The sequence below is a fragment of the Dipodomys merriami genome, unplaced genomic scaffold (genome assembly GCF_024711535.1).
Source record: "Dipodomys merriami isolate MVZ:Mamm:240054 unplaced genomic scaffold, mDipMer1.0.p SCAF_8, whole genome shotgun sequence".
Lineage (NCBI taxonomy): Eukaryota > Metazoa > Chordata > Mammalia > Rodentia > Heteromyidae > Dipodomys > Dipodomys merriami.
Window position 1 is genome coordinate 3,457,890 of NW_027206401.1, and position 14,331 is coordinate 3,472,220.

The following is a 14,331-nucleotide window of genomic DNA, read 5'->3' on the forward strand; positions in this document are numbered from 1 at the left end:
AGCTGCAAGGATGTGGGTGAGAGCCAGGTTCCCTCCTGGAACCCAGGGCAGGAGTGCCTTCCAAAGGAAGGTTTTGATCTCCCGGTTGGGAAGAGCTAGGGGAAGGCACTGACAATGCTGAAAGCATTAGAACATATCATAAGTATGTGGAAGTAGAATTAACTCCCTCCCTTTATATAGCTACTCTAAACTAATGGAACAAAATAAAAATTTAGCAGCCCCCTCCCTCAAAAAAGGAAGTGGAAAGGTATCAGGATGTCAGTTGTCATCTCCATTGGTGGTAGACTAGATAGCCTTCCAGTGTCAGGCTACCATGTTTGTAGATGAATGGCCTTGGGCTTTACATTTTTTAACAACCGTAGAACAACATGGACTCCTTTCAGTGAGGCGTATTCAGATAAAGCATTTGCAAAATGAAAAGCTTTGCCCTTTTAGCCACCCCAGTGTATAACAGCTGCCTTTTTAAACCACAAACACGATACTTCCAGTTGCAGTACTACCACTGCACTGCAGCTAAATGTTAACTGACAGTGTAAGGTTGCTACACATTTGACCCTCAATGTAACTTTAGAGGTGAAAACATTCAGCCAGGATGCAGATCCTTGTGCCATGCAATCTGACCTTCATTCCATATTTAAGAGGAATCTTCAACAAAACAGAACTGTAATAATTATAGCACCATGAGAGTGAATTAAAATGCATTTTGTTTTGATCGACTTTCAGACTGATGACTCGTGATTTTAATTTCAATAGTGTTCCCCTGGATTCAGTTACATGGATGCTTTTCCTACAGGATACATCACTGATTAATTCTTTACAATATTAAACAGATTTCATTGGATTCATGGTCTGTGAGTTTAAATAGCTAATGTGGGTAAACATTTTACAAGTGAAGGGTATAACTGCAATGCTCCACACATTTAATCAAATGCCATTTATCTTTTATTGAAATTTAAATCAAAGGTAGAATGTATTTTTCCTATGATTGGTTTATAGATTGATGTCTTCTAGACTAAGTTTACAGAGAAACCAGGGAGAAAATAAGAAGACTGAAATGTATAGAGTACCTACAACATAAAACACTGCAGTTACTGAACACAAACAGCTCAAAGTTAATGATTATCACCATTTTACAGTTGAAGAAACCAAGGCTTAGAAGGTTAATTAGTTAACATGATTCCTGTCCCACAGTCAGTAAATACTGGGGACATAATTTCACATAGACTCTCAGAGCCCTGAGCAACAAAGGCATAGAGCTCCCCCTTCTGTAAGATAAGTTCAGATGACTAGAAGTTATGTCTTTTCATGAGTAAAATTACCATCATTTCAGTCTGTCTCTTTTCACAATATTCTAGACAATGGTAATCTTAGAGCTTCTCAGACATTAAGCTTATATATAATTGAAATACTTCTGGTGTTGTACAAAAAGAAGAAGAAGAAGAAGAAGAAGAAGAAGAAGAAGAAGAAGAAGAAGAAGAAGAAGATAGTTGTGCTGGGTATAAAAAGGTCATCCAGGTAGCTTCTTTTCTAACAAACTGGAACAGTGAATACATTGAGCAAGTAACTCATTCTCTGAAGGTTGACTTAAGTCTTGGGAAATTCTGAAATCCTATAATTCTGAAATAAGGTGCCTCAGCAATCAGTAAGGCTTGGTTGTAATTTTGTGCATAGGATAACCTTAGGTACTGATGAATAGTCACATAATGATATTAAGAAATGTGTTTTTTAATCTTTACATAGCTGATTTTGATTTTGCACTTACTGAAATTATTTAAAATATGTTTCAAAATTATATTTAAGGGCTTTTGTTTCATTTAGCCAGTACAGTACAATTCTTACAACGTGATAAAAAGTGGAGCAATGAGTCCCTCCATGGAGAAATTTATCTTATAAGTAGAATGTGACAAATCCTTAAAGGTGGGGTCTTGTTCTTGTTCTTCTTTCTGTTCTCTTTCAAAAGAGTTCACATTCAACAGTCACTTCTTCGCATAAAAGAAAGAAAAAAGACAGAAACGTAGACCAACTTGGAGTTTAAGGAGAGGAGCACCCAGCTGTGGAAGCTGCTTAGAGCAGCTTTTGGAAATCTCAAAGGTTCCTCTGTCTTCCAATGACATAAAGGAGACTTAGAAAAGACTCACCCTAGTATTATTCATTTTTGGGCTTTGCTCTTGCTTTATGTGGTATTGGGGATAGTATCTAGGGCCTGTACACACTAGGCAAGCCCTCTACCATTGAGCTACATTGAGCTGCATTTTGAGAAAGAGTCTAATTACATAGCTCAGTCTGGTCTTGAGATCCCTGTGTCTTCTGGACTGTCCTCAACTTCTCAATAGTCCTGCTTTCCAAGTGTTGTGACTACAGGCATAAATTACCAAGCCTGGCCTTCAGAGTCTTAAGAAGTATTTTGGAGTATAAAAGTTACCTCTCAGCAAGAAGCATTTGAGGCAAAGTAGGCCAAAGCACCCATAGTCCACTGAATGTATAACAGGTCAGAAACAAATACCTTGTTTTAATAGTAAAATAATCTGTATAATGTACTGATAGCTTCTCCAATTCACTTTTACTTTGTTATTTGGGTATCTAATTTAAAAAGCAGTTATTCACAGCCCTGGTATTCATTACAGCCTTATCAGTCTTTAAATTCTGAAATACTTCTGTGGTATTGAGTAGTCTGTGCTGAGCTACTCTCCCAGAAGCCATGGGATGGGGCTCTTCCCCTAGCCCAGCAGCCCAGACATAACACCTTGCACCTTGCTCCCTTCAGTCCTGGCACATTCTGACCCATTTTTAGAGACATCTTTCATTTTTGACAGAGTTTGAGCTGAGGGCCTACTGCTTGCTAGGCAGGTGCCATACTGCTGAGCCATGCCTCTAGCCCTAGTATTTGAAATATTCAACCTCTTTACATACTTACAAAATTATTTTCATGTTTCCATGCCCATTGAACCTGAGTTTACTAGTCTTCACTAATTGCAATCATAATATTTCACAGTAGAACTATCTCTGTTGTGCTCTCTCCAGGCCTTTGTAGCCATTCTTCTTCCCTCACTGCGCTGCACACAGAGCTCTGATGAGGCCAGCAGTTACTCTTTCCTGATTCTGTCTAAGGCAGTCAGTAAACATGTCTCCCATTTTATACATCTTCAAGGGCCACCAACTTGATTAACTGTAGTAATTGCATTGCATCTTTCTGAACATCTCTCGTTAGTAAGCATTGTTTTTAGATGAGAATAAAATGTAGTGCTATAAAATGAGTAACACTTTTTGTCTAACAGTTCTAAAATGTGTGCCCTATATTTACAGTGTAATTCTGGAATTAAGTAGTGAGAAGCTGTAAGCCAGAGCTGTGACAGAGTGGTATGGGCATTGCCTGTGGTAGCAGCATTTCTCTGTCCAGGTACAGCTGTCAGAGGAGCAGAGAGCCTGTGAGAAGGGAACCAGGAAAAGAAACTGCTAAACTGTGAAGTCAGAAAAAGAACTTGGACCAAGATGTTTGGAGACAAGTCTGGTAAGTTTCTCATCAGCTGACATGCCAGCAATAAGCCGCCGCCTCCTCCGGTTCCTCTCTGGGTGGCCGGGCTGTTGGTTCGCCAAGACGGCAGACTCTCATCTGTGCCAGGTCCCTGACCTCTTGGACCAAAGGCCATTCTTGACTTTCTCCTCTCCCTCAGCTGACCAGGTTTCAACACTGCAGCTGGTCCCATGCCTAGTTTCATGAAGACACACTTGCACTGGGTCACACAGCCCCACCCAGGCCCTGTCACTCTGGGTGGGGGGAGGGGAGGAGTCTGAGACAGTAAGAGGCAGGCTGGCCCAAGTCACAGGCACTCAGAAGCTAGGCTACTGGGAGAAGGAAGCCTTTCATGTCTGGGCTTAGACAACTGGTTTGGGACCTTTTAATAAGTGCTTCCTTCTGCATTGGGAAAATAGGAGATAATAATACCCTAGCCCACAACTAGCCATCTGCCAGGGCTATAAGAACTACTTCTCCAGATGGTGTGGGAGGATTGACCTTAGACTCAGAGCTCTAAGGCAGAGTCCTGAAACCATCCTCCCCAGACACTGTACCATCAACCTCAGGGGAGGGTTCGAGGCCACATCCAGGCTTCAAATCTTTGTCTTGCCATGTACCAGCAACTTAAACTATCAACTTCTCTCTTTTCTCACCTATGAAATGGGATAAGACAACGTAAAGATACTAGGATTGCATGAGTACACGAAGCAGAAGGGATTGGCAGAATGCTCAGGACACACAGTAAGCTTTCAATAATCACATCCTTTTACAAATGGAAAAGAACAGAACCTGACAGAGCACAGATTTATGTTGCACATGTGTTCTGAGATGCGTGTGTAAATCTCATCCCCTCCATTGGCGTTGTACCCACACAGTCTGCTGGAAGTGCATGGTCATCAGTTTTCGCTGCGCCGGCTGCACAGACCATTTCCTCTCCCCAGGACTGCTGACAGTAGGCAGCAGGACAAACAGCTTGAAGAAAAGGAGCCTGGATCCCAGGCTGGCTGTGCTGTCAGCCTTAGCAGGCTTCTGGGAAGCTGGCTGGAGGCCTCCAGACCCAAGCTCTCCAAGACCCAGTTGTCAGAACCCCACAAGCAGCTCTGTAGCATCAAGCAAAGGGAAGTCTGCCTCCTCCTGCCCCTGCCTGCCCTGGAAGTGAGTACCTGCTCTGCCAGTTAGGGGAGGGCCCAGAGCTCACGTCTGCTGGGCAGGAAAGGAGCCAAGTGTACAGCAGAGGCTGTCCTCGACGCCGGGTGGCACGCGCCACCACACCTGTGTGCACTGCACTGTGCTCCTTAGCCCACACAGCTGCAGGCTGACCCAGGGTTTAACGCTCACAGTGGGAGCCAGGTGTCTGTAAACAGTTCTTGCCACTCAGGAGGCTGAGATCTGAGGATAATGGTTTGCAGCTAGTGCAAGCTGACAAACTCCACCAAACACCCACCAAAAAAGCCAGAAGAAGAGCTGTGGCTATAGTGGTAGAGTGCTAGCCTTGAGCAAAACAGACAAGGACAGTGCCAGCCCCTGAGTTGAAGCACCCAGTCCTGGTACCAAGAGGGGAAAAAAAAACAAAACACCAGCCCAAGGAGGTGGGGGGAGGGGGGAGCTCCAGGGTGCTTGCCTTTCCTGCCCACTCAGCAAAGCCGTGCTTCCTTCCCATCTCACCAGACATTTGGTCAGCAACAGCAATAAGTCTGCTTTTTTTCTTTCCAGTTCTAGGGCCTTTGCTTTGCTTTGCTTTTGCCAGTCCTGGTTCTTGAACTCAGGGCCTGGCCACTGTCTCTGAGCTTCTTTTGCTCAAGTCTACCACTCTACCACTTGAGCCACAGTGCCACCTCTGCCTTTTTCTGTTTAGATGGTACTGAGGAATTGAACCCAGAACTTCATACATACTAGGTAAGCACTCTACCACTAAACAACATTTCCAGCTCCTAGGTTTGAACTCAGGGCTTGGGTGCTGTCCATGATCTGTTTTGGTCAAGGATAGTGTTCTATCACTTGAGTCCAGGCTCCACTTCCAGCTTTTGGGGTGGTTACTTGGAGATAAGAGTCTCACAGACCTTCCTGCCTGGGCTGGCTTCAAACTGCAGTCCTCAGATCTTAGCCTCCTGAGTAGCTAGGGTTATAGAAGTGAGCAACAGGAGTCACGCTAACTTTTCTTTTCTCTGTCTTGATTTGTTTTCCTAATCAAACACCATGGATCAAAATAGATCTTGTTTTGGAGAACTTAAAAAATCTGGTAGTAGGATAGGAAAAGACAAAAGTGTAGGTAATACACATACAGATGGCTCCTGTGGGTCTTTTGTCAGATTATATGTGAAGCATGTGATGGCAGACCCCTGGTAGGCTCCCTGGCCTCCTCCTGAAGAAGTGTCACCTCTCCCAAGACAAGTCCCCACTCAGCCACACCAGGTCCCCAAGTCTGCCTCCCATTGCTAGACATCTTCCACTACCAGTCCCCAAGGTCATGCTCATGGTCTCCAGAAAGTGTTCACCAATGGAGCCACAACTTTGCCTCAGGGATTTTCAAAGAATACACATGATTTTCAGTGCATTGTTTTAAAATACAGGTCAGAGCACACAGAGATAAATCAACCTAACTGAAAGGAAAAAGGAAAAGCCCAGCACTGGTGGCTCTCGCCTATAATCCTAGCTACTCAGGAAGCTGAGATCTGAGGACTGTAGTTCAAAGCCAGCCCAGGCAAAAAAGTCCATGAGACTCTGATCTCCAACAAATTACCCAAAAAGAAAGCCAGAAGTAGAGTTGTGGCTCAAGTGGTAGAGCACTAGCCTTAAGGAAAAGAACCTCAGGGAAAGTGCCCAGGCCCTGAGTTCAAGTCCCAGGACTGGGGGGAAAGAGAAGTAAAAGGAAGTTTTCAAATAAACTGTTTGAGACTCTTAAGTCTGGCTTCACGGGAATTGAGTACCCCATTGTTACACTAACATTGAATGAAACTTACCCTTGCATTGTGTGTTTTCTTCCCTAAGTGTGCCACTGTGTCAGTACATCCCTGGACATGATTCAGTCTGCAGTCATTGAGACCCTAACATTGTAAGGGGCTTAGGAAGAATCTTCTTCTGGAGATCTCTTTAATACAATAATTTAATGATTTTAATGATTTTAATACAGCTATACCACAGTTATGAAATAAGTAAAGGTAATAGCATACATACATACACATACACACACACACAAAAAAAAAAAATCGTGGGTGAGCTGAAATTCACTTAGTGAGTAACACGGTCTTAAACTCAGGGCAAAGCCTACGAGAGTCACATGGTCTGAACTAGTGGAAAGCAGACAGCCTTTTGTCCCCCAGCCTCCCCTCCCCCAGCCTCCAGTCCAGCAGCTTCCTCTTCCTCTTCTTCCACTCTCTGTGTCATTGTGGGGGTTCAAATGCGGTTTCCCATTAGCTCCTAGATCTCTCCAGGCACCGCCTGTGAATGGTTGTAACTTACTGTAATCATGAAACTTGCTTGTAAAGCATGATAGGACTTTGTGTTTATAAGGGATGCATATTAGCACCATAATGTGTACATTGCCTGAAGGCAGACTGTGCTAGCATCTTAATTCAGCCTTTTTAGAAACAGTCTACATGAGACTGGTCATTCTTTGCGCTTTATTTGACATTGTGTTGTGTAGTCTAAGGTTGTTCTTATAGTACTTACTTGCAATGTCATTCCAATAAGGAAAAAGGGGAGAGTACATGAAGAAGAAGGGAGAAAAAGGGAAACAATCAGAAAAGGACAAGTAGTCACCCTTGCAGAGAAATGAACCTACGAGCAGTTTTGTTTTCAGGTTCTCCATGGGGAGCACTGCTTCTCGCTTGCTCCACACAGGTGTCTCTCAAGCCAGGTGTTTATGTGGCCATGCCCCTTGTCTGTGTCCTAAGGTTCAAGTTGACTCAAAGCAGCTCTACAGAGTCTTAAGTTCTTGTGCCCTGTTCAGAGTCATTTGTAAGACTTTCATTGTTGTCTTCTGAATGTGTCAACCCTTGAAAAGTATTAGAAAATGTTCAAAAGAGTTCTCCAATCTGTCACCTGCCTTTGTTGGAATGAAATTACTAGGCCACTCCGCAAAACTTTTTTTTAAAAAATTACTATTTTCTCTCAAGAGTGAAACTGACACCTTAGCTCTACAGAGAAAATCCCATGTTAATTAAACCTCACAGTTTGCTCTATCTGGGCCTGACCTGCACAGCAATGCACAGCTCCTATCAGCCAGCAGATCCAGCCAACAAGCTCGGGCACCACTGCTCAGCCCAGGCAACAAACCTTGGATGATTTCAGCTCTCAAGGGGTACGATCCCCACATTGTAAAAGAGAGAATTTGCAAAGCTGTAGTCTTCCTATCTTGATGTAAACTGCACCTGTGGTAAAGAGGGGATGCATGGCTTCTGGGCACACAGATGACTTCCGTGTGATGCTGATCCCTGATAGGACTAAACAGTGAGGGCTAGAGGATCCCGGAGAGCTGAGGCCTCCCGCCGCCCAGGCAGCTGCCACTGCTGCTGTCTCCACATCTGTCTGTTTTCCTCTTCAGCCCCAGCACTGAGGGACCCATCTCTTTCCAGCTACTCCAAAGGTTTCTCCACTAGGCCTCTCCCCGAGGCTGCCTCTGGTGGATACCAGCTTCTCCCCACCTGCTGCCTCCAAAAACACACACAAATTAGTGAAAGGACAGAGGAGTTTCAGTTACACAAAAGGTCAAGGAGTTGTAAAAATGGCCAACATTGGGAAGATTACAAGGTTGCTAAGGAATCTCGGAACTCTCTCCACGGTGGTTCCCAGAGCCTGACCTCATTTACATTTCAATAGAGACCTGGGTCAACCACTTAGAATATTTCCAGAACATTCTTATTAATCTTCTGCGTAGTTGGAGGTTCCAGGGCTGTACCTATCTCTTGTGGCGTCCAGGCCCCATACCTGACCTTGAAGCAGAGAGACGCTCTTCCTCCACGCAGGCTTCTCGTTCTGACCTGCCTGCCACCTGGCCCCTCGGGGAGCGCCTCCTGTGGAGGCCTTGGGCCCCATCCTCACTGCCCCACCCTGGAGATTCTCCCAGCTCCCATTCAGGCTTCTTACAGGCACCTCCTGGGCTCATGCCTGCCCACTCCGGTGTAGAGAGGGCAGGTCCCTCTCATGCTCACTGGACTTAAGTTTACCTGTCAAGGAAATAAGGCATGGAAACAGAAGGCTGTGCCTCTGCGGTGTGACTCCAGCAGGCCGCCTGAGCTTAGCCACGTCAGTGACAAAATCGGAATAGCAATAATACCACATCATGGGGTCACAGTGACTGAAATGAAGCCTCTGTGGGCTCTGCTGGGAGTGCAGCTCAGGAGCAGGGCACCCCTAGGTTATACCCCAGCACTGAAAAGAAATCAGATCATACTTACAAAGCCCATCACATATGCCTTGTATATACTGATTGCTTGGAATTGTTTTTTGCGTTTTGTCAGTCATGGGTCTTGAAGTCTGGACCTGGGCACTGTCCCTCAGCTCTTCAGCTCTAGGCTAGTGCTCTACCACTTAAGCCACAGTGCCACTTTCCAGTTTTCTGGTGGTTCACTGGAGATGAGTCTCATGGACTTTCCTTGCCAGGGCTGGCTTTGAACCACGATCCTCAGCTCTCAGCCTCCTGAGTAGCTAGGATGACAGGCGTGAGCCACCGATGCCCAGTGGCTTTTGTATATTTTAATTCTTTCTAACATCCAGTAACTTCTCTCAGACTGTATCCTCAGAGATGCTCCAGAAACCTGAGCAACTGACAAAGCGGAAGACCAAGTGTTGTCCTGGGGAAACACTTGAGCGCTTTCAGGAGTATTGAACAGAAGCAACTTGTCACCCCAGACAAGAGCAGAGAAAGTGGTGCAGGCAGAGCTGTTGGAGCTGCTGACATCGCTCAGTGGGAGAAGACCAGAAGGAAATCTCCAGCTGAATAGAAGAGCCAACTTGTCCCGAAGAGGGGAGTAACAATGGGTATGCACAGAGCTGGATGAAGGCCCCATCTCGCTCTGCAGCGGGGAGATGTACTTTCTCCCCCATGTTTCCCTCCCCTTCTCCCCTGAGACACCGCATTCTTGGGAAATCTTCACGGTGATTTTGGTGGCTTAAAGTCATCCACAGTGGCCTGGACGACTGGTTCACGCATAGCAGCCACTTGACCCAAGGCTGGCTCTTCAATCCAGTCCCTGCTTCAAGCTTGCTGAAGTGGTCACCCAGACAGGATCCTCCATTTTGGGTGTGATTGTTGGCTAGGGGTGAGGGCACTTTAGGGATCTTGGAATGAAAGTCTTAGCAACCGTGGTGAGAGGTGCCAAGGCAGGAAGCTGCCACCGAGAATAGCACAGCGAACCTGGAGAAAAATGTTCTTGTGACACCCTTTGAACCCTGCATTCATTAATGTTCCATCCCCTTTTGCCAATTACCTTGGTCTGTAAATCTGCCTCGAGTTTAAGCTGATTAGGGCTAGTTTTCACAGCACTTAGATTGCAAGTTCCCATTTACTGGCTTTGTTCAAAGCCCCTGCTCTGCTTCTGCCTCTGACTCAAGCACATCGCCCCTCACCCCACAAGTGCCCCGAGATTGTCCTGACAGTGCCATCATGACATCACACAAAACAGCAGAAATTCCTTCAATCCACACAGCAGTGGCCGCGTGGCTTCCTCAGAGGGAGGGAGTTTGAGAGCACTCCATACCGCTTCCACTGCTGACTTCATTCTCAGAGCAGAGCCCTGCTGCGGATGCCTGAGTGACAAGCAAAGCCCAGCAGAACCCCATGCCTGCCACCATTGCCCAGAACTTCTACTAAGACTGCTTACACTGACTGCTGAGTTTAAGGGACAAGGAAAGTTTCACAAATTTTGGCAAATGCCCTCCACCATATGTTCCCTTGTAATAAAATTTAGAATTTGACCAACAGTAGTTCTATAAGTTGTTTTTAACTTAAAGCTACATAGTTGCAATCTCAGAGAATTGTAAACAAGGAAATAACTATATAAAGTACCTTTAGCAACCAATTAGACAGATTTCTGCAATCTGATCAAATTCATTATATCCCCCCCTCAATTGTTAATGGGATTTTAGAAAATCCATAACTCACTTTTTGTCTCAAATACTGGTATACCAGGTTTTCATTGTTTAGCTTTCTTTTGAATATTTTCCCTCTATAAGGAAATTCTTTTTCAAGATGGAGAACTTCCAAAAATCTGCCTAGCTCACCATCGCCCTTTTCTGTCATCCTGGTGGGCAGCAGCCGGGCCATTAGACACCCAGGTTTTCCTTTCTCATATCCACTTCCAGACTTTGAGATTACCATGCACTGAAGCCACTCTGCAGGAAAACAAAGACCTCTAACCCATGTCATCTCTTGTACTTTATCTTTCTTCTCTTCTCTCTTTCTCTATATACCCCAGCTCTTCCAAAATCGAGTGCCAGGAGTCCCAATTCCACAGAGTCTTTAAGAACAGAAGCCGTGAAAAGCTCACCGGTGCTGCCGCAGAAGTTGTTTGTGTGCAGGCTGTTGGTTGAGAATCACAAGTTCTTTGCAAAGAAGGGTGAAGGTGAGATAGTTGTGCACACCTGAATATCTTTAGTGCCACTGAATTGTACACAGCCAAAATGGTGGGGTTCTTTTTCACAGTAAAAACAAACGTAACTCCCTGTCCTGTATACTTTATAACTAAACGCAGAGGTATCACTTATAGGCAAGAAGAATAAAGAAGTTGATCTGGTACAGGGGTAAAGCAAGGTCGTTCCGGAAGAAAGTGTGGGATCGAACAGTTTGCATGCCTCCTTTGCCAAGTAGCTTTGGGAAAGAGCTCTGTCCATTAAAGCACAGAGAAAAAGCCAGGCACCAGGGTGGTGTAGGCAGGAGCAAGATGAATGACTGTGGGTGTTCAGTTTCCACCTTTCCTGCTTTGTCCCCCTTCTTGATTCACATGCAGATTACCCAGACCAACTCCTCACTAAACAGTCTTTTTTCACTCTAGTTTGGAAAGTAGTGGAGCATCTAAATATTTATGAGGCATTTTCCCCAGATTTCTGGTGCTCTTGTTGGATGTTGAAGGATGACTTTAATAAATGTGTGTCTGCACACACCACCCGAAGTAGGCAAAGGGGCCACAAGTGGCCGGCACCACAGTTCCCATGAAGAGAAAGAAAAAGCAGGGGACAGGGGCGCAAAAGCTGTTGCCAGGGGAAAAACAAATGGTACATCTCAATACAAAAGAAAACACAAAGTTCCATCTAGCTTTCTGGAGCTGAAAATGTAACCCTGTTGCCAGTCAGTAGTCATGTGCATTAAGACTTTGTCACTGGTAAAGTCGGGGAAATGGCCCTTCTGGCTCTTCCCAGTCATGGAGAAAAATGAAGTACAGAGTTCCATATTAGAAGTCATTTGCTAGAAAACAATGGGCTAGTCAGCTTTCTTTGAAGCCATCTTTCATACATGCTCATTCATTACAGATTGCTTGTTTATGGAGCCCCCAAAGAATGTGTTAAATTTTTATTGCACGGCACATATTCAGTGTTTTTGTCCGCTCCCCCTCCCTGCCCCCCCCAGCACCCGGTCATTTAGATACCATTTCCATTATGTTAGCTAAATTCCACTTCGAAGTGAATTCACCCTAATGTGTTCACTTCAAATTATGTCTAGTTATGGCTTAGATTATAACTCATCTTTAATTATAGGTAATCTTTTATGATAGCCTAATAAAAGAATAATATCTTGGTACAGTAGAACTGAAATGGAGACATTTTGATGACCTTAATATTATATTGCCAGAAACAGTCACCTTTCCAAGCTCTGGTATCTCCCTACCCTTTCCAAGCTCTGGTAGCTCCCTACCCTTTCCAAGCTCTGGTATCTCCCTACCCTTTCCAAGCTCTGGTATCTCCCTAGCTTCTCTTTCCTTTCCCTTCTTCAGCGAACAGCAGAGGCCCCAGAACTGACCATGTGCCTGGCCTGTCAATACCACTCACCCCCCACCCGCCCATCCCCCCCACACAGCAAAACAGCTTATTAAAAAGTGTAATGTGCTGGGCCCTGGTGGCTCATGCCTTTAATCCTTTAATCAGGAGGCTGAGATCTGAGGATCTGGGTTCAAAGCCAGCCCAGCTAGGAATGTCCATGAGATTCTTATCTCCAACTAACAACCAGAAAACCGGAAGTGGCTCAAGTGATAGAGCATTAGCCTTAAGCTAAAGAGCTAAGGGACGGCGCCCAGGCCCTGAGTTCAAGTCCCACGACCAACAACAACAACAAAAAGTATAATGTTCCTTTTTATAGATTACCTCTTCCTTTTGTATGTTAATATACAGAAGGTCAATGTTTTGTTACTTCTAGAAATCTGTCTTGCCCTCTGTATATCACCATTATAATAACAATTTAAATTTGTTTTTAAAAATCTGTCTGAATTCAAGAAATGTTTAGCCTGACTCTTTTCATCTTTTCATCTTCATAAAACTACAGGAAATCCTTCCCACCACAACCCCTGCCATGGCCCCAACAGAGGCAGAGCAGAAAACAGCTCCTACTTCCCTGTGACACAGAGAAGGCTTCCTTCATGTTTGTGTGACAAACTGAAAATCAGTTACTGGTGGTTAATATTCCTTTCTTGGTAGAAGATTATGCAGAACAGTCTCCTGTTTTCCAGCATTTCATTCCCCTTTACCTTAAAGGTCTGATAGTTGAAATGCAAATAATAACAGAGCCTAGTCTATTTGTATACATATTCGTGCATAAATGTGTATTCACAAACAAAACTATTGCCTTTTGATGGCCTATGACTAAAACTCAGCGTAAGTCCACGCGTCCAGCTGCTAGGGGCTCTGTGAAAGCAGCAGCATGCGCCCAGCCTGAAGGAGCCACCTGTAGCCCCGCCCTGCAGTCAGGGCCGGGCCCAGATGGAGCCTGGCCTTGTGTGAGGGAGCAGGCCTCATGGGCTGCAGTGGAAGGCCATGTGCGACCTGAATGAAGCAGGGCGAGGACCCCCAAAGAAACCTTCACCAAGCCGGGCACCAGTGGCTCACGCCTGTCATCCTAGCTACTCAGGAGGCTGAGATCTGAGAATCGCAGTTCAAAGCCAACCCGGGCAGGAAAGTCCATGAGACTCTGCACTCCAGTAAACCACTAGAAAACTGGAAGTGGCACTGTGGCTCAAGCGGTAAAGCGCTCGCTTTGAGCCGAAGAGTGCAGGGACATCGCCCAAGCCCAGAGTTCAAGCCCCATGACTGACCAAAAAAAAAAAAAAAAAAAAAAAGAAAGAAAGAAAGAAAGAAAGAAACCTTTACCAAAACGATGCTTTAAGTTAGTCTTCCTTGTAAGCCTTTAGCAAAGGTGTGTTATTTTCTGGGGGGATGGCATTATCAGTTGTTAACCACTAACTGAAATGGTCAGGCTGAACCACCTGAGCAGAAAGGGGAAAGGAAGAATTTTACAGCCAAGAATTCATAAAAAGAGTAAAAGGTTAGGCCCTGCAGCAGAACATACTAGAATATTCTAGGACAGGGTACCCTGGTAGACAAATACAGTGGGTGGGAAGAAGAGCACATGAGAGGAGGGGGGTGGGGAGAAGACGAGGGAGCGGAGGACAAGTTCTGCCGAGCAGGGACGTTTGTCCAGGAAAATGAAGCAAACATGAGATGCATGTTTTAACTCTATTATGCACTTAGCAAGGAGAAGAACAGCAGCTTCCTACGCCAATGATAACACTGTAAGGGACAGGTTTGGGGAGGAGTCTGATGGTAGATACCCAGAGTCAGGATGATGTACAGCTTCATGCTATAAATTCACTCATGGGCATTTACTTTGCATA